The following is a 20,055-nucleotide window of genomic DNA, read 5'->3' as shown; positions in this document are numbered from 1 at the left end:
TGTAGGCCCAAAACAGGGCCTGTCCCAGCAGATGTGTTGCCTCTGCTGTTTATTCACTCACCTGCAAAAACTAGTCACGGAGGGATCCTGGATACAATATGATTCTCTCACCTGCTCTGGCAGACAGAGCCCTCACAGTGGCCACCTTTCCTCTGGCAAGGAAGGTGCTCAAATTTCTGGATCCCAAAATAGGGTCTGTCCCAGAAGCTAGGTTGCTTCTGCCTTTCCCAAAGCTCTGTAGCTTCTGCAGTCCACACTCTTACCAGTGCAGACTGGAGCCTAGGTGAGCCGGAGCAAAGATAGCTCCCCAACCAGCTCAGGTAGTGAGAGCCCTCCTGGGTAGACACCTCTCTTCTGGTGGGGAAGGTACTTATATGTCTAGAGACAGAAACGGGATAGTTCCCAGAAGCTGTGTAGCTTCTGCAGGTCGCCCTCTCCTGGCAACACACCAGAGCAAAGATGGCAAAGATGGCTCTCTTACCAGCTCAGGCAGTGAAAACCCTCCCAGGTGGACACCTCTCCTCTGGTGGGAAAGGTGCTGGATATCTGGAGCCAGAAAAGGAGTCTGTCCCAGCCGCTGTGTTGTTTCTGCAGGCTGCCCTCTCCCTGCCCACACACTGGAGCAAAGATGGCTCTCCTACAAGCTCAAGCCTTGAGACCTCTACGGGCAGTCACCTCTCATCTTTTGGGAAAGGTGCCAGATGACTGGAGCAAGAAAGGAGACTGTCCACATTCTGACGTTTTAACTTGAAAAGAGTTCATTAAGATATAGAAAAATATAATATTCATTTAATGTGCAGCAGACCCCCACAGTATAGTATAGTATAAACATTTTAATAAGTTAACCAGTATTTATGGGTAGTAGGATTGCTACTACCCAGTCTCTGTGCTTTCTATCTCCAAGTGTTTTCATATTAATTAATCCTGACAATGTATGTATTTATATTGATTTTAAGAAGTTGACCTATCGCTTCTCGGCCTTTTGGCTAAGATCAAGTGTGAAGAAGTTGAAGTGTGAAGAACTAAACCATTGTATGCCTCAGCCTGTATCCCAGGCAGGCAGGAGATCCAAGTCAATTTTCAATCGTGAAAGAAATAGGGATGATCTGCTATCTTTTTGTCTCCTTAAAGTTGAAATTCTAGGAAGAGTCCTCAAATATCTGATCTGAGAGGCACATCCCTCTTGCTTTTCCCTTCCCCCTTTCAGTTACCTAAATCAGATATGTGTAGCTAGAAATTTAGTAGTCATCCTCAAGCCTGGAATGCATTCTTGAATGTAATACCCACATATTAGTATTGTAGGGAGAGTGGTGAAGAAATCTGGGCTGCTGACAGCATAGCAATGCCACTTGCCCTCTGGTTTAGTCATATGGAGAGTTGATTTATATAAGAATGAAGGAAAAAATAAATTATGGTGTTCAGTCTTTATCTTTTGAAATTTTGTTTACCATAATCACACATCATTTCTATCCCAAATATAAATAATGTGTTCAATCTAATGTGTTCTAAAATTAAACCATAATATATCCCCTTTTCTTCCCACTGATCTCACTCATGTTGTGTATAGTTTTAAGCTACCACCTTTGCTCTGGGGTCAGACATGCTATCAGCCCCTCCTAGCTTCCCTTATGCTTTACCTACCTTTGCTCCGTGAAGTGGATCATGCTACCAAGCCCTTCCCAGCTTCCCTTGAATCCTCGGTTAAAAACCACAAACACAGATTTTGTTTCTTTGCTATTTGCCTTCTTGGTACTAGTATCTCCTGCCTGGAAAAGAATACCCTTATCAATTTCTTTTCTTTTCTTTTCTTTTCTTTTCTTTTCTTTTCTTTTCTTTTCTTTTCTTTTCTTTTCTTTTCTTTTCTTTTCTTTTCTTTTTTCCAAGTTTGTTTCTTTTTGGTCATTTTTTAAAAATTGGTTATTTTATTTATTTGCATCTTAAATGTTATCCTCCTTCCCAGTTTCCTCTACACAAACCCCTATCCCCTTCCCACTCTCCTGCCTCTGTGAGTGTGCTTCCCCACCTGCCTGACCACTCCTGCCTCAGCATTCTAGCATTCCCCTTCCTTGGGTCATTGAGCCTCCCCAGGGCCCTTCCATTGATTCCAGATAAGTCCATCCTCAGCTACATATCCAGATGGAGCCATGGGTCCCCCATGTATACTCTGTAGTTGGTGGCTTTGTCCCTGGGAGCTTTGGGGGAAGTCTGGTTGGTTGATATTGTTTTTCTTCCTATGGGGTTACAAACCCCTTCAACTCCTTCAGTCGTTTCCCTAACTTCTCCATTGTGGTCCCTGTGCTCAATCCTATGCATTTGTATTGGTTAGGTCTGGCAGAATCTCTCAGGAGACAGCCACACCAGGCTTCTATCAGCAAGTGCTTCTTGGTATTAGCAATAGGATCTGAGTGTCTGCAGATGGGTGAATCCCTAGGTAGGGCAGTCTCTGGATGGCCTTTCCTTCAGTTTCTGCTCCATACTTTGTCCTTACATTTCCTTTTGACAGGAGGAATTGTGTATTAATATTTTTGAGGTGGGTGGGTGGGCCTATCCTTCAACTTGAGGCAGTGCCTATCTACTAAATATGGTCTCTACAGGTTCTATATTCCCTTTGTTGGATATTTTGGCAAATGTCCTCCCTGTTGTATCCTGGGAATCTTTTGGTTCCCTGGCATCTGGGACTGTCTAGTGTCTATTTCTTAACTCAGTGTGTTCCACCTGCCCTAAATTTAGTGGCTAATCCCATCTGGCCTTTGTCAAACATCCATGAGTACCCACCTGTATTAGTAGCCTCTCCTCCTGAGACTTTACATGGCTGCTGCATTCTTATTCCAAAGCATGGTGATAAATCTTTTCCTTCCTCACATTCCTCTGCTTGCTTCCAGAAACCCATAAGTCCCATCTCTACCTTCTGCCCAACAATTGGCTCATGGCTATTTTTTACAGACAAATCAAGAATCAATTGAGGAATAAGACCATTGGTACCTCCCCTCACACATCCACATATCACTCATGAACTCTTTTATTCTATCTCAAATTAAGTAAATTTTTCATTCATATAATCAGATGAAAAAAATACAAAAAATATTGATGGGTAAATACATCCTCGTTTATCATAAACTTATACAGAGTGAAAAATGAATGAAGTATATCCCTGAAACTAGAGACCAATATTCATACTTAAATAAAAATTTAAAAGATACTACTATTTAATGAACTACAGAATGAAAATTGAAACAATACATAAATGATTGAGAAGCACAAAAGAGGGAATTATACTTGCATTAAACACCATAAGCTTTCAGACTCCAGACTTAATCTATTAAGTCCACTATGAATTTGAAGGCTCAGGACACTTTGTGCTCAAAATACCTGTTAGAATGACCATTAATTATATCCACTAAATGACAGTGTCAAGGGTGATCCTATGAGTATAGTGTGAAAAAATGTTATATAATCCTGAATTTATAATATTTGGGAAATTTTCTCTTTCTAGTTACTTTTTGTTTAAGCATATGGTATTAAAGGTATATTCTTAGACTCAATAAAAGATTGTTTTCTATATTTGTTGATGTAGATGATGTAGATGTATTCCAAGGAAGCAAATGTGGTTTTATACATATTTGCCCTTGAATTGAGAATCCTGTATCATGTGAGGACTAAATGTATGCTTTCCTATACACAGAAGATTTGAGTGATCAAGAGCAATCTATCAGTGTCTTATTAGAGACAAAAGAATTAGATGCAAGAAATACAACCTAAGTCAAAAGGCAAATGGCTTTGCATTCTTCCTGACTAACTTCAACCCAGCCCTCTATAAGAGTATAGTGTGAATAATATGTCTTCTTTCTTTTTTTTCTGTAGATTTTTATGAAAAAATTCCATGAAATAGCCCAATTGAGTAGCTTTGGTATAATAGATACTTTATTGAGTGCAAGGTAACTATGTATTCCATTTTGTCTGTTTACCAGTACTGAAGTCACAGAATGTTCTCCTGTTTGTTGATTCCTACAGCCCAAACTTCTTGGAACTTTAGGTTGCATCCACAAAGCAGTTGTCCTGATGAGAAATCATATAAAGATATCATGATTCATAAGACAATTTGTTCAAAGAAAATTTCTTGAATATGTATGACTCTACATTTACATGATACTTTTTCAAGCATGTGTATGTATATTCTAATGGTTTTATGTATGTAGTGTCTTCTTAAGTGTGTTTATTTTTCTTCTAAAATGTAATATTTAGTATATAGAAAAACCAATAAAAATGGTCAAAAATGCTAAGTAGAAATAGAAAGAAAACCACAATAAAAGTTTTTTAACAACATGCATTGAAATGCTACCTATATTAGCTAATATATTTCCCTCTTATTTTGTGATATATAGGCGTCTCTCCTATATTGTCTTCAGCATATAAAAATCTCTTTGGTCAACGAAAGAGTTTTATCAGAAAAGATTCCTGAAAAACACTGAGATCAAAATTTGAGCTTTCTAATTTCAAAATGGAAAAAAGGCATTTGGAGAAATATACAATGAAACATCTCTCTGCATGCAAAGAGCAAAATTGGTAAAAATATGGGAGATTATGGGTCAGAAGGGAATCACATAGCATTCAAAAATATTTCTTATTTGTAGGTTTGAGTGTTTCTAGAATGAAAAGAATAGTGTGGAAGAGGTTGATGAGAAGTTACAGCAAGACTTGCTTCCTGCAACAAAGTCAATGAAGTGACAAGTGAATGACATCAGTGACCTCAGCTCTGGTAGCATCTCATGTGTATATAGAAACAGGATAATGAATATAGGTCTATAGATGTTTATTCATTAGCTATACATGATCATACATTATATAACATTCTTTATACAACCTAGGCAAGGAATATCTACAGAAATACTGTCTTTTGAAGCATTGTCTGTTATGGTTGTTATTTTGCTTTATAGATTAAAGACAAAATGGAATTTATTCTATGTCTAACTGCCCTGTGTTTGCTGAAATGTCAGCAAGGTGTCACTTGTTATACTAATTGAAATGGCAGGACATTCCCTTCAAGCAATAGAAACCACTGTCAGTTTGTAGCTTGCAGAATCCTTAGTGATGTGGAAGATTATGTCACAGTGTCAAGACCTTCAGTGTCAATGTAGAAGTATTCACACCAAGAATTCATAGGCAGAAGAATTGGCATATTATCTGCCTCAGTATTCAGAGGTTATGGGAGAATGACCTACAGAATGAATTTGAAGGATAAGTGCTGGGGTCATCTTGCAGGTGAGATGTTTGCGTAATTATCTTTTGAAAATGAACATAGGTTAAAGAAAGATATATAAAGTTGAACACATTGTTGGAAGACTAGTATGTCTCTAGTTAGTTCAGTAATTAGTAAGTGGAAGCACTTATGCAAAGTTTAAATTTCTTCTCTGTTGCTATATAAATGCTTCATAACTATTATGGCTTAAAATAAATTGTGAATCTGCACCAATATTTTGATAACAGTGTTAAATTAAATAGAAAGAATATTTGGATTAACAGTGTATTTTTCCTGTATAAGACTGTTGGAGAAAAAAATTATGCTATCCATATTTTGAGAATAAGGTCTAAGCTTAGTAAGACAACCAAGAGAAGACTATTGTCATCACAACATATGCATTAAGTATTCCTGGTCATATAAAACCTACAGGGACCCTTTATGTTGACCTCCTCCAACAAGGAAGTATCATTTGATATCTTTCCCCTAAAAATAGAGATTTATGCTTGATGAATCAGTTCAGTCAGTTAAATGCTTGCATTATGGGTATAATGATCTATGCTCAACTTTTAGAACACATGTAAAAAATCCAAGTGTGATAAGATTTCCTTGAAATCCCAGCCCAGGAAAGGAGAAGGCAGGAGACTACATTAAGGCTATAAACGAGATGAATTGTCAATGTTTAAGCAAGGGAAAGGTATTATCTCCAGAAAGGAAGAAGACATATCTGTGATTTGACATCTGAGGTCAACCTCTGGCCTAAACACTCATATGCACAGGCATGTGATGAACTCAACACATACATGTGTACAAGCATGCACACTCACATATCAACAAATATATATAAAATGTTCTCAGGAATTATTAAAACATATGTTCCTAATAAATATGTAAGGCTTCTGTAAGTTATACAAATATCTGTGAATATGGCCCCACTACTCAGAAAGAAAAAGGTGCAATTTGAAAATATTATATTCACAGAATGTAAAGATAAGCTTTAAGTGTCCCTTAAGTTCCTGACTTGGCTTCTCTCAAAGAATGGTTTGATATATTAATGGTTTGATATATTAATCCTTCTTTTTATGTTTTGTTTTATTTTGTTTTCTTTTTTGTTTTTTGTTATTAGATATTTTCTTTATTTAAATTTCAAATGCTATCCTGAAAGTTCCCTATACCCTCCACCTCCCCTGGTCCCCTACCCAACCACTTATTGGCCCTGGCATTCCCCTGTGCTGGGTCATATAAAGTTTGCAAGATCAAGGGGCCTCTCTTCCCAATGATGGCCCACTAGGCCATCTTCTGCTACATAAGCAGCTAGAGACATGAGCTCAGGGGGTACTGGTCAGTTCATATTGTTGTTCCACCTATAGGGTTGCAGGCCCCTTCAGCTCCTTGGGTATATTCTCTAGCTCCTCCACTGGGGGCCCTGTGTTCAATCCAATAGCTGACTGTGAGCATCCACTTCAGTGTTTGCCAGGCACTGGCATAGCCAACATAGGAGGTTGCTATATCAGGGTCCCTTCAGCAGAATCTTACTGGCATGTGCAATAGTATCTGGGTTTGGTGGTTGATGATGTGATGGATCCCCGAGTGGGGTAGTCTCTGGATAGTCCATCCTTTCATCTTAGCTCTAAATTTTGTCTCTGTATCTATATCCTTTCATGGGTATTTTGTTCCCTATTCTAAGAAGAATTGAAGTATCTACATGATGGTCTTCCTTCTTGGTTTGCTTGTGTTTTGCAAAATGTATCTTGGGTATTCTAAGTTTCTGGGCTAATATCCACTTATCAGTGAGTGCATATCTAGTGACTTCTTTTGTGATTGGGTTACGTCACTCAGGATGATATCCTCCAGAGACATCCATTTGCCCAAGAATTTCATAAATTCATTGTTTTTAATAGCTGAGTAGTACTCCATTGTGTAAATGTACCACAGTTTCTGTATCCATTCCTTTATTGAGGGACATCTGGGTTCTTTCCAGCTTCTGGCTATTATAAATAAGGCTACTATGAATATAGTGGAGCATGTGTCCTTATTACCAGTTGTAAGATCTTCTGGGTATATGCCCAGAAGAAGTATTGCTGGATCCTCCAGTAGTACTATGTCCAATTTTCTGAGGAACCACCAGGCTGATTTCCAGAGTGGTTGTACAAGCTTTCAATCCCACCAGCAATGGAGGAGTGTTCTTTTTCCACATCCTTGCCACCATCTGCTGTCACCTGAATTTTTAATCTTAGCCATTCTGACTGGAGGGAGATCGTATTTCAGGGTTGTTTTGATTTGCGTTTCCCTGATGGCTAAGGATGTTGAACATTTTTTCAGGTGTTTCTTAGCCATTCGGTATTCCTCAGTTGAGAATTCTTTGTTTAGCTCTGTTCTCCATTTTCTGCTTGTGGACGTTGTACATCGTGGTGCGCACTAGGCTCCGCACCACGATGTACAACGTCCACAAGCAGTTGCCTTACAGAAGCTTTGCAATTATATGAGGTCCCATTTGTCAGTTCTTGATTTTACTGCAGAAGCCATTGTTGTTCTGTTTAGAAATTTTTTCCCTATGCTCATATCTTCGAGGCTTTTCCCCACTTTCTCCTCTATCAATTTCAGTGTCTCTGGTTTTATTTGGAGGTCTTTGATCCACTTAGACTTGAGCTTTGTACAAGGAGATAAGAATAATCCTTTACTTCTTAATTTGTGTTTGGTCATAGCACTTATCACAGCTACTAAAGGTAAATGAGAATCATGACCTAGAACCAGTTCTGACATCAGGTAATATTACAAAGAACTTGATTTCAGACATGTAAATAGTAAATGTTTTTGTTTTGTATGTATATAATAGAACCTGTTTCCTGGAAATAATAGCATATTCACAGATTAAATCACTTCTTAATTTATTCCCCAAACATTAGCACCTATATTATAGTGCTTCAGGATATTCAAGGTGTGACCCAATTCCTACAGAGGTGCCGAATCTACCAACTGATAATCTTATCTTCACTGCTTACCTTCTTTTAAGATTGATTTTTTTTTTAAAAAAACTCTATATATTTAGCTTGTGGGTGTTTTGCTTGAATGCGTGTATGCACACTTTTGTGAATGCCTGATGTTTCTGGTTTCCAGAAGAAGGCACTGGGTACCCAGCAAGTGGAGTTATGAATTGCTGTGGGCTGCCATATAAATGCTTGGTCCTCTGAGTCCCCTAAGGGAGCAATACATCCCTTAACCTCTGAGCTAACTCTTTAAGTTCATAAATGTCAGTGTTGCAAATTACATACATTTTGTACTATTGCTCAGTGAAAATTTTTAATTTCTGAGAGTGAATAAAACAAAAACAAAAAACCCAAAAACCTCTTCAGAGTATTAGGTGAATCAACTCAGAATCAGTTGGGGTTGAGAGAGCCTCTGCTCTAAGTAGTGTGGTTGCTTAAATATTGGCTTGGATCTCAAGTTCCTGGAGCAATATTTTTTCATCAAACCTCCTTCCGAATTACTCTATACCATCTTTTTCCCTTTCTCATTGAATTTCTTCTTCCTGTGTCTCCCTTTGTCAGAACATGGTCCAAGAATGTAGTCCTATAAAGAGATTTCTGAAGTCTTATAAGAAAAATGCCAATTCCACAACAAGAGACCTTGTGATCTTAGTTTCTTTGAAATCATAAAATTGATCTTAGATTATGCTTTTGTACCTCTCCCAGGCATAGTAGACAGGAATGAAGTTATGTCAGATTATTCATTACAACTGGCTATTGTTATTGGTTTATATACCTCTGTGGAAAAACATGCTTTTGGCATGTGTGGCTTGCCATTGTGACTGTACGTTTTACCCAGGTGACTCCGCTAACCCTCAGAGTATAATATATCTGATGTTCTGAATAAAATTGGCTATTGTATGAGACTTTAGCCAGACTCATTTATGGGTTCCATTTTCCCAAGTCCCACTGCTTCTAGTGTAGTAAACACCCTTCTTCCATTGACATTTCTTCTTGTGTATGTATGGGGGTTGTATGCATATCTGCCTGTGTGTTCATGACCCTACTGTATTTAATTAAGTTTTCTTGCATGAACATGTGTTGAAGAAATATCTTTTGAGTAATGGCAATGTGATAATACTATGGAAAATTATGACACCGCTTCTATTACATTTAATTTTTCCTCTGCAAAAAGAAGTATTGAACTGATGAGCTCCTTGTCTTTTATGATAGTATGTTGATGGGCCTTATCTTGTGTCTTTTCAGGGAGCCATGACAAAGTTGAATTGCTAGATGTAGCTGCCACATCATGCTCAGAAGGAACATTTGGCAGCATTCTTTCTCATTCTCCTGGCCTTATAGTCCTTCACAATACTACCTGAGTTTTGGGAGGAGTGTTATATTGTCTGATTTAGAGTTGTATAGTAGAGTTGTATAGTTAAGAGTCACTATATTTCAATACACTGATCTATTATGAGGAGTTTCTGAATTAACCATCACAATTGCAAACAGAGTCTTCACAGATAAGACTTTGGTGCTGTTTAACTTTTGTTACATTTGCGGTTTTGTTATATAGTATAAACAGTATAACTTTTTTGGTTTTTTGTTTGGGTTTTTTGTTTTGTTTTGTTTTGTTTTTTTGTTTTTCGAGACAGGGTCTCTCTGGGTAGCCCTGACTGTCCTGGAACTCAATCTGTAGACGAGGCTGACTTCAAACTCAGAAATCCATCAGCCTCTGTGGGCCAATTACTGGGATTAAAGGTGTGCACCACCACTGCCCAGCCTAGTTTTACTTTTAAAATGAAAATAAAATTAGAACTTTTACCTTGTGTATAGATTTCATGATTATCAACGGAAAAATTTTAGAGTACACAGAGGATTGACAGGGTAACTATGTAAGACGAGAGTACTCGAGGTAGAAGGAGTGAACATTAAAAGAAATATTCCAGAAAAATAAGAAGATAGTATGTTCAGAGTCTAGTAGGTGATTTGTAATCCCTGTTAGATCCTCTATGTCTATCTATTTTCGTTTTCCTGATTATTTTAATTAGAAAAAACTTTGTAGGAGTCCTTTTTCCCCTAATTTGTGTCCTCTGTAAGATAATACATTCTTATCACTTTGCTCTTCAAGTAATTTAACTTAGCATTTTATATGCTCTAAAGTAGCTGTGTTCTAAACAATGTGAGCTATAGCAAAATAGTGTTATCATTTTTACTTTCTGTGAATGTTTAAAATTTTTAAAAAATCTACTTCACACATCTCCTTCCAGAAAACATGTCTGTTCCATCCTGAGAAAGGCACATAAGGACTCCCATGCGTCCTGTGTAAACAAAGTGATTTCAAGTTATATTTTTTCCGACACATTTGAACTTGTGAGTAATTATAAACATGTGTTAAAAATATCTTTGGATACAGTCCTTATAAGTACTTACAGCATCAACAGCTCTCTGTGCTACACAGAAATATGCACATTAGCAAGACATTGCAAGTTAGAACTCATTAAAATTGTTTTAAAGCAAAAGAGTTCACACAGCTTTGTGCATAAATACACATATTAAATATATAGCACAGGGTGTTACTGTTAAATAGTACTTACAACATTAACTGAACTTATTCTAAACAATGCAGGAGGGAAATCTAATCCAAAAAGGTATTTACCAGCAAAGATCTAAATAGACATAAACACAAGGAACATTGCAGTTTAGAGCAACAAACAAAATTTAAGGGTCCAACAGTGTTGTGAATGGTCAAATCCTTCCTTACAGATCAACTAGTTATCATCTGACCTGAAACAAAAAAATAGAAATTATCTTTTCATATTTTCATAACTTTGGAATGTCTTCTCTAATTGCCTCCAGAATCTATATTTTCCAAATCAATTACTTGACTTTGAAGTACTTCTAATTATTGTCGAGGAAAAGTCTCTTTTCTCTCTAATGCTCTACTACAGAATGGAGTCACATATGCAGGAAGTACTCGTTTAGTTTATAGTGCCAAAGACTTCACAATGATTGTATTTATTTAACACTTTCTCAAGTTGAAAAAAAAACCTGAAACATCAAATCTTCAATCTTTATAAATAGAATTTTAAATCCCAAGATATGCTAAAAGAGAATGGGCCCAGTGTAGTCCTTGGAGCTCGATAACTAGCTGTGAAATTTTGAGGGCATCTGTAGGGTGAGCAGATTGCTCTTGGTGAGTAGGTGGCCACTGGTATAAGATGAGTTCTCAGCTGTTCAGTGATGGCTTCTAGCCAAGAGTCATTTATACTTCATATTTTTTAATTAGGATGTTTTATTCTTTTATTTCTCATTAAAGTTCCAATATTAAAATATTAGAATGCCTAGGACCAGAATCAGCTTGGAGAATGGTTCTGAGAGAGGAGGTGTCTGGGAGCAAGGAGAAGAACGGTTAGAAGTCAATTCATGGTTCAGGCTGACAACCTGTGTTCTGTTTAATAGAGCTTTTCCCATTTGCTTTTTCTACATTGTGCTTTCTCTCTGGAGATTTCTCTGTCTATATTCTGCTTGCTTGCTATTCTAAGAGATCTCTTTGTCCATTTCCTGCTTGCTTGCTTGCTTGCTTGCTTGTGTGTGTGTGTGTGTGTGTGTATGTGTGTGTGTCAGGTCTCCAAGCAGTTCTTTCTTTTTATCCTAAAAATTCTCTGGATAGCTCATTTCCTGAAGAACACTAGCTCCAGTCTTTTATTTTACATGTTAATCCAGTCATTTAATCCAGGTTTTCCTTTTGATTATCTTATGAATCTACATCCCATGACCCCAGCATTTTATCTTAAGAAACAGCAGCAGAAAAATATATATTTTTTCTTAACACTGAAAAATAATTCAGAGATCTGTCTGCCTTAGTTAAACACAAATGATAAACTACTCGGGTGGGACTCTGCCCTAAAATTACCATTTCCACCACACCTAAGTCTAACCGTCCTCTGTTCTAGGCTGATCCTGCACTCAGGAATCTATCTGCCTTTGTAAACATTAACACAATGTCTTAACTGGGTGGAATTTCCTTCAATCACCACTCCCTAAATCTCTGTCTCCGTCCTTAGTAATTTTCTAACAAGTTGGCTCACAGCACAGACGCTTTTGTTCCTTTTGGTTTGAGAAGATCTTCATAACATTCATATTACATCCTTATTTTTTGCATAGCTGAGAAATTATATATTTTCAAATTCATGTACTTAGAGCCCTTTCCCATAGCTTTAAGGGCTGTTTTGGAGGCCCCAGAGTTGACCACTTTCTGATAGTTTTCCTTTGACTACAGAAAAACATAAAACACAACTCCAACTCTTGCCTTCCACAGGGCTCAAAAAGTTTTTCTGGGCAGACACAGCATGTTTAACGTCTTTCTCCCATTCTGTGTATACTATGTCCTGCAAACTCCTTCTGCTTCTCCAGGTGAGACACTGCTTACCATTCAGTACACAATTCATTTTCTATTATTTTATAGAGGAAAACGTTTATTTCGACTTTTGATTTCAGAGGGCTTATGCACAATGTTGGCAAGGCATGGCAGCAGGCTGCCTGAGCAGGAAGTCAAGAGATTATATCTTCACCTTGTCACAGAAGCAGAAAGCACACACTGGAAGTGTGGAAAGGCTGAACAATCAGAAAGCCAATGTCCCCGTGATGTGCTTCGACTAGGCTTCACCTCCTAAATGTTTTATGGCCTCCCCAAACATGCCATCAAAAGAGCAGCATGAGGTCAATGCATATCTAGGGAGTGCATTTCTTATTCAAACAAACAATTTCACATGCTGAAGTTAAGGCTGTAGCCAGAACGAGTGTGTTTCAACTATACTTACTATAAACTGAGCAATTAAATACATATTTTAAGAAATGATTATTAGGGTGTGAACAGAAGGAGAAACATGGAATATCAAAGCAGTGCAATCACTCCCCGTGCACAGTGGCGCAGGGACACAAGGACTTTCCGAGTTTTGTGCGTGTTCATCCCCTCTGTAATATTGTGCATGCGGACAATAATATATGAGTCATGACTATTCAAGTAAGGAACAAAAAATATATGGACAATATTCATATCTTTCTCTCACTTTTGTGTGAACTTAATACTGCCATGTAATTAGTGTGAACTCTTAAAAAAATGAACTTTCTTCATGGCTCAGGACTTTGGGAACATCAGCCTTAACTTGGTTGCCATAAGTATATAATTTCTATGTTTTAAGTAAACTATACTAACTATATATATAAAATATATAGTCTCGTTTAATCTCTCCGAAGAGATTAAACAGTCCATAGGTGACTATCTTGATTTATAGAGTTTCCCAAGTAAACCAAAATAAACAGTTTGTAAATTGTAAAATTTTAGGCCTCACCGTATGCCTAATTCATAGAGCATTTTCCAAAGTTGCACCTCTCTCCAGAAGAGAGTAGAGAAATGGAAGTAATTTAAACTATATTGAATGGTAGGAGATAAATGACATGTGCCAAACTAGTAGGAATGCTGAGCGATCGAGTACATCCTCATCCCACACTGTGCACATATTGATTCTCAGCTCGGCAACTGAAACACACACAACTATTCATAAATAACCAGTGAGATGGTATAACAGAAACTTTCCTTTTTTTATTGCTGTTAATCATTTCCCACCCTGCACACACTTCAGAAAGTGCTGATCTCCTGTAGATTACTATATGTGACTATTGAGTAAATTAATAAGGGAAGAGAATACAAATCCTTATACTATACCACTCTCGAGAAATAATCATGTTACAAACTGAAGAAACCTTTTCTCTTTGTTACAGCAATGTCAGGTGAAGTAAAAAATATTCCTCCATTCCTTTTCCTTTGTTTTCTTTTTAATGTATTTAGAAGAACGTTGTTCATGTGTATAGACTTAACTGAATAGAAATGGATGGAGTGGACAGACCTGTCTCAATCCTGATTTTAATGGAATTGCTTTGAGTTTCTCTCTCTTAAGTTTGATGTTGGCTATCGATTTTGTAAATTGATTTTGTTATGTTTAGGTATATTCCTTGCATCTCTACTGTTTCCAAGATTTTTATCATGAAGCAGTGGTGGGCTACTACTTGTAAATGTGGGTAAAGCTAGCAGACATTGGGAAACGTAAAATAGTTATAGAATACAATGACTACACCTCATTTGGACTTTCTGATAAAGATCACATTTTGTTCTGTGATATTTTAAATTCTATCTGTATTTAATTTTTTCCTGCAATTGTACACTGTGTGTGGTAGTGACACAAAATTACAGCAATGACTAGATTTATTAGAAATTATTGAAAACCTAGTTAATAAAAGGCTTGATCACCTTGGATGATTTTCATCGAATATATAATTTAGAATTTTGTATGCCAGAGCCTTTTAAATTTCTTAAATGTGTAGACTTAGACTTTTTAAAACCTATTATGAGTAAGGATCCAAAAGTGCTTTGACTCCCATCTCCCATTCCAGTCCACTGTCCAAAGGTAGGGGAAAATAAATGGTAAATAGGACAAGGGGATGTGGATCTGTTTAGGGGCTTTGGCACTATTCCAATCTTCATTTTTCAGGATACCGGCTGTCTAGTATAGCAGTGTCAGTGGAAGGGTTTGTGATTCAAAGAAAAATGATATTCCAGACTCAAATAGTATGCAAGCACTAAGAGTGTTTATTCTATATAGATTGAATATGCAGAGATCTACCATACATAGGGATGGATGATAAAGGTTTGTACTTTGCAAGGTCAACTTAAAGTCTATTAGGATAGGAGTAAGGGACTTTTTCTTTTCTTTTCCTTGATTGGTTGGCACTATCTCCAAAGGTGTGTGTGCCTTTGTGAGGAGCTAAGACTCTGGGGTTAATTGTTCTTGGAATTAACCTGTTTTGAACTTTTCTAGTTCTGCAAAACAGAAATTTATGTCTACTCTACAATTTGCAGCTGGTCCTGTAGTCTGCCTGTCTCTGGCTAACTGAGTCCTCTCATCAGGCTACCAAACATGAATCAGCACAAATAGTCAGGGCTCTTCTGAACTAGCACGAGTCAGCAGGAGTGACCAGAACCAATCAGGAAGCCAGAAGTTCTTTGCCATGACTCTCTCAACAAGAGGAAGATCAGCAAAGAAACAAGATCAATAAAGTCTTGCAAGTCTGGTTATACAAACACCCAGTCACTGTCAGTTGAGTCCTATTTATACTCTCTCCAAACATCACATGCCTTCCCACAGGTCTTGCCTCAGCAAAATACCACATGAGTATGTATCACATGACACAACCAGAAATTTTCATTTCATAACTGAATGCCATTTAGAGAGGGATTGTCCCTTCCGTCAGTCTCTGTATATTTGTTTTGTTCCTGTTCTTCCTTTGGACAGGAACATTTCTGGGTTAAAAACTTTGAGATAGGTGTGTGGCCCCATTCCTTTCCTGGGGACTGTGCCTATCTGCTGGAGGTCTCTAAAGGTCTGAAGGAAGGGCCATCCAGGGACTGTCCCGCCTGAGGATCCATCCTGTCTGCATGCAGCAAACCCAACACTGTAGCTGTTGCCAAGAGGCACTTGCTGACAAGGACCTGGTGCAGCTGCTCCTTGGGAGGTTCAACCAGCCACTGATCAATGCAGATACGGGTACTTGGTGGCAGAGCTGGCAGAAAGACTGGAGGAGCTGAGAGGGACTGCAAATCCAAAGGAAGAGCAACGTCAGCTAACTGGACCACCCAGTGCTCCCAGCAAGTAGACCACCAACCAAGGAGTGTACAGGGAGGAATCCATGGCTCCAGATACATAGATAGCAGAGGATGGCTTTGTCTGAGATCAATGGGAGGGGAGACCCTTGGTCCTGTGGAGGTTTGATGTGCCAGTATAGGGCATGCTAGAGGGGTGGGGCAGGAGAGAGTGGGTGGGGGACAACCTTCATAGAGGCAAGGGGGAGGCAGGAGAAGGAGATTGTGGGATGGAGGCTTGTAGAGGGGTAACCAGGAAGTGGGATATCATATGAGATGTAAATGAATGCAATGTTAATAAAAACAAGAAATAAAAACAGAAATACAAAGTGGGAAAAAAAAAGAAAGAAAGAAAGCCAAAATGCAGAAAATAACTTCAATTCTTCTTACTGGTGATTTATCATTTTTGCAAAGATTCATTTTTTTGAAAAAATTTGTAGATCAAAAAAAAAAGAGAGAGAGAGAGAGAGAGTCATTGCTATCAATATTGCTTTCAGTAACTACTCTGTGATTCTTGGGAAAGATGATTTGATTCACTATTTGATTTAGATTTATGTAAGGTTCATCAGAAAGGTTAGAGTATTTTGTACAACCTCAAAGATACAATTTTTTGGGGGGCAAATAGCTAGATGTATTGAATTGTTCACATAACAATAGTCTTTCTAATGTACAAAACTTGTTTCAGTACAGGCACATATTGCTTTGTTCTTTTCTGTGTGGTGAAATAGCAGTGATTATAGTTAGAAATTATGACAGGAGTTTGTAAAGCTTCTCAAAACATAGAGCAAAAATATCCTTACATAATATTGTCAGTCCAACAGCAGAACAGCAAGCCAAAGGACTGAAGAGGGAGAATTTGTTTAAAGATTAGATTCAGTTAGTAAATCTCATTGATTAACTCAGCCAATGAATATTGGGGTTCTAATTCTAAAGCATGAATTCATTGTGTGACTATAGAACAAAAAGAATGGCTGGAGTGATGTATTTTGCCCTTAAGAATTTTTGTTTTCAACTGGAAATAGAATTAAATGTTTGAACATTAGTAAATCATAAGATATATTTTGAAGTCTTATATCTTGTGCTGTATTATCTACATTTGATGATTTTCCTATGAAGCCATATTTCTTTTGTTTGGTTTTACTGGGTAAAATTCAGGGTTTTCCATTATAGTTTTATAAAAGATTTCTATCTACCCTTTATCTATTTTTTTGTGTTTTTGTTTTTGCTTTTATTGTTGTGAAGATGGGCTGAAACAAAGGCAATTTATAAAATAGAACTTTTAATCTGGGGTCACATGATCATCATGGTAGGAATCAGGTGGCTTGCAGGCATGACACTGGAGTAGAGGCTGCAATCTAGCTTCTGGTTTACAAGCAGGAGAGACAGAGAGAAAGAGATAGAGGCACAGAGACAGAGGGAGACAGAGACAGAGAGAGATAGCTGGAATGGTTGGGATTTTTGAACTTCAAAGCTCACCCTCAATAACACACCTTTTCTAAGAAGACTGTTCTTCCTAATCCTTTCCAAATAGTTCTAGAAACTTGGAACCAAGTCCTCATGCATATGAGCCTAAAGAAGCTGCTGTAGATTGAATAAGAATCATCTCCATATGCTCCTATAGCTGAATGCTTAATAACCAGGGAGTGGATTAGAATGTGAAGCCTACTTGAAGTAAGTGGGGCCATGTTAGAGGAAGTGTGGCACTTAGCATGGGCTTTCAGATTTTCAAAGTCTATGCTAGGCTCTCTCTCTCTCTCTCTCTCTCTCTCTCTCTCTCTCTCTCTCTCTCTCTCTCTCTTACCCCACAGATCAGTAGTACTTTTGACTACTACTCTGGAAACATGTCTGCCTGTGCACCATGATGCTAACCTCTAATATTGTAAGCAAGGCCCCAATTAAATGCTGTCTTTTCTAAGAATTGCCTTCATTATGGTGTTTCCTTCTAGAACTATAGTAGTGGCCATGACAGGGGCTGTTTGCATTCAAACAAGCACAGCATTTATTTAGGTTCTCATCCCAAAAGACAGTTTCATTCAAGATTTGACATTCCTCAGGGACTAGTCTCTACCTCACTTCCAAGTAATCACTGATTTCAACTTTTTAGTTTTGAATTCTTCCATCTCTTAGACTCCTTTGCTTGCTTGTTTTTTGAGAAGATTGATATGAATTTTCTCATAACATTTAGAGGAGAGGTGTAATGTCTTAATAATTAAACTAAAGAAAAAATTAATCACCCTAATAATTATGATATTATTGATCATTATAAATTATACCATTAATTATTATATTATATTATATTATTGTTAATTATTCTATACCACAGTAAGGAAAAAACTCCACCACTCCAAAATAAATAAATGAATGAACAAACAAATGAATGAATATATTGAAAGAGAGAAAGAAAGAAGAAAGAAAAACGAAAGAAAGAGAGAAAATAAACAGAAATATCTACACTTCATCATATGATAGAACTTTTATTTATCTGTCAAGTGGTTTCACATTGTATAAGACCATCATCTTTTGTAAAAGAACTCCTACTTCTTCCATAGTGATGGGAGGGTTCTCTCTCTCTCCCCCCCCTCTCATATTGCATCTCTGACTTTTCTTCTTTTTTATGTTCTTTAATGAGTCTTTTGTCTGTTCTGGTATACTAATACTTTTATCCCCACAACTTTGGCTTTTTACTGTCATTCTCATAATGACATATTCAACAAATAAATCTTTCCTTATTTTTATTATAATTTATTTTTTCTTCTAAATATTTTCTTTATACTTTCCTGAGAAAACAGTAAATAAATTAATCATTTAAACATACAACCTCCTTTATTTAAGTCGGTTGTAGTTATTTCTGATATTTATATCCTATAAAATTGCTATTGATATTTTCTAGTTCTAACCATTTGCCTGCCAAATTTATGATATCCTTGTCTTTAATAGCTGAGTAATATGAATTTTGCAGGCAAATGGATAGAACTAGAAAATATCATCCTGAGTGACATAACCTAGACCCAAAAGGACATGCATGATATGTACTCACTGATAAGTGGATATTAGCCAAAAAGTTCAGAATACTTAGGATATAAACCCACAGGCTGTAAGAAGTGTACCAAGTAGAAAAGCCCAAGAGTGGATTCTGTAATACCACTGAGAAGGGGGAAGGACATATCAATGAAGACAGAGGGAGGATGGGACCTGGATGGAAGAAGTGTGTGTGTGGGGGGGATCAGGTGTGGGGTAAGAGACAGGAGAGAATGAATGAAGATATGCAGCATCACATGGGGGGAACCCTCTAGAAAGTACAAGAGACCTGTGAGGTGGGAGACTCTAAAGACAGTGGGGGGTGACCTTAGCCAAAATATAAAATACTAGGGAGAGGTAACTCCAGTAGATAGACAGGGCCTCAAGTGGAAGCACAGGGTTATTAACTCACAGTCAAAATTTCTGACCCAGAATTGTTCTTGTCCCAAAGAACTGAAGGAATATAAATGGAGAAGAGACTGAAGCAAAGGGGGTTCAACCTGGGATCCATCTTAAGAGGGTGGGAAGCACCAAGGCCTGACACTATTACTGATGCTATAAAGTGCTTACAGATAGGAGCCTAGCATGGCTTTCCTCGGAGAGTCCCTTCCAGCAGCTGATGGAGACAGAAGCAGATGCTTACATCCAATCATTGGACTGAAGTTGAGGACCCCTATGGTTGGATTAGGGGATGTTGAGAACAAAATAAAATAAAGGAGGCCCGGAGGGGGCAGGAAAAGTGGGATAGGGAAAATATGCCAAGTCCCACCAGAGTTCCTGTGCTCTGGGCAGGTGGACATGGGGAGACTGCCAGGCCTTTCCACTTGGCCCCAGGTGGGCATTGCCTCTGACCCATGTGGCTAGCAGGGGGGTGGGGGGTGGAGAAGGGGCAGCCCTGACCTGGGACCCCATGGGGCTACCTTGCTAGCACTCCAGGGTTGCAGAACAGAGGGAATGGGGAAGAAGTTCTCAACACTTATGAGAGTGCACAGTGGGCCTTGATGGAGCAGAGCAGAGACTCTATGGTTTGAGAGCTTTATTATTGAAATGCAGGGAGAAAGAGAGAAGGGAGAAAGAGAAAAGAGAAAGAGAAAAGAGAGAGAGAGAGAGAGAGAGAGAGAGAGAGAGAGAGAGAG

The sequence above is a fragment of the Mus pahari genome, chromosome 19 (genome assembly GCF_900095145.1).
Source record: "Mus pahari chromosome 19, PAHARI_EIJ_v1.1, whole genome shotgun sequence".
Taxonomy (NCBI): Eukaryota; Metazoa; Chordata; class Mammalia; order Rodentia; family Muridae; genus Mus; species Mus pahari.
This window is presented reverse-complemented; position numbering follows the sequence as displayed.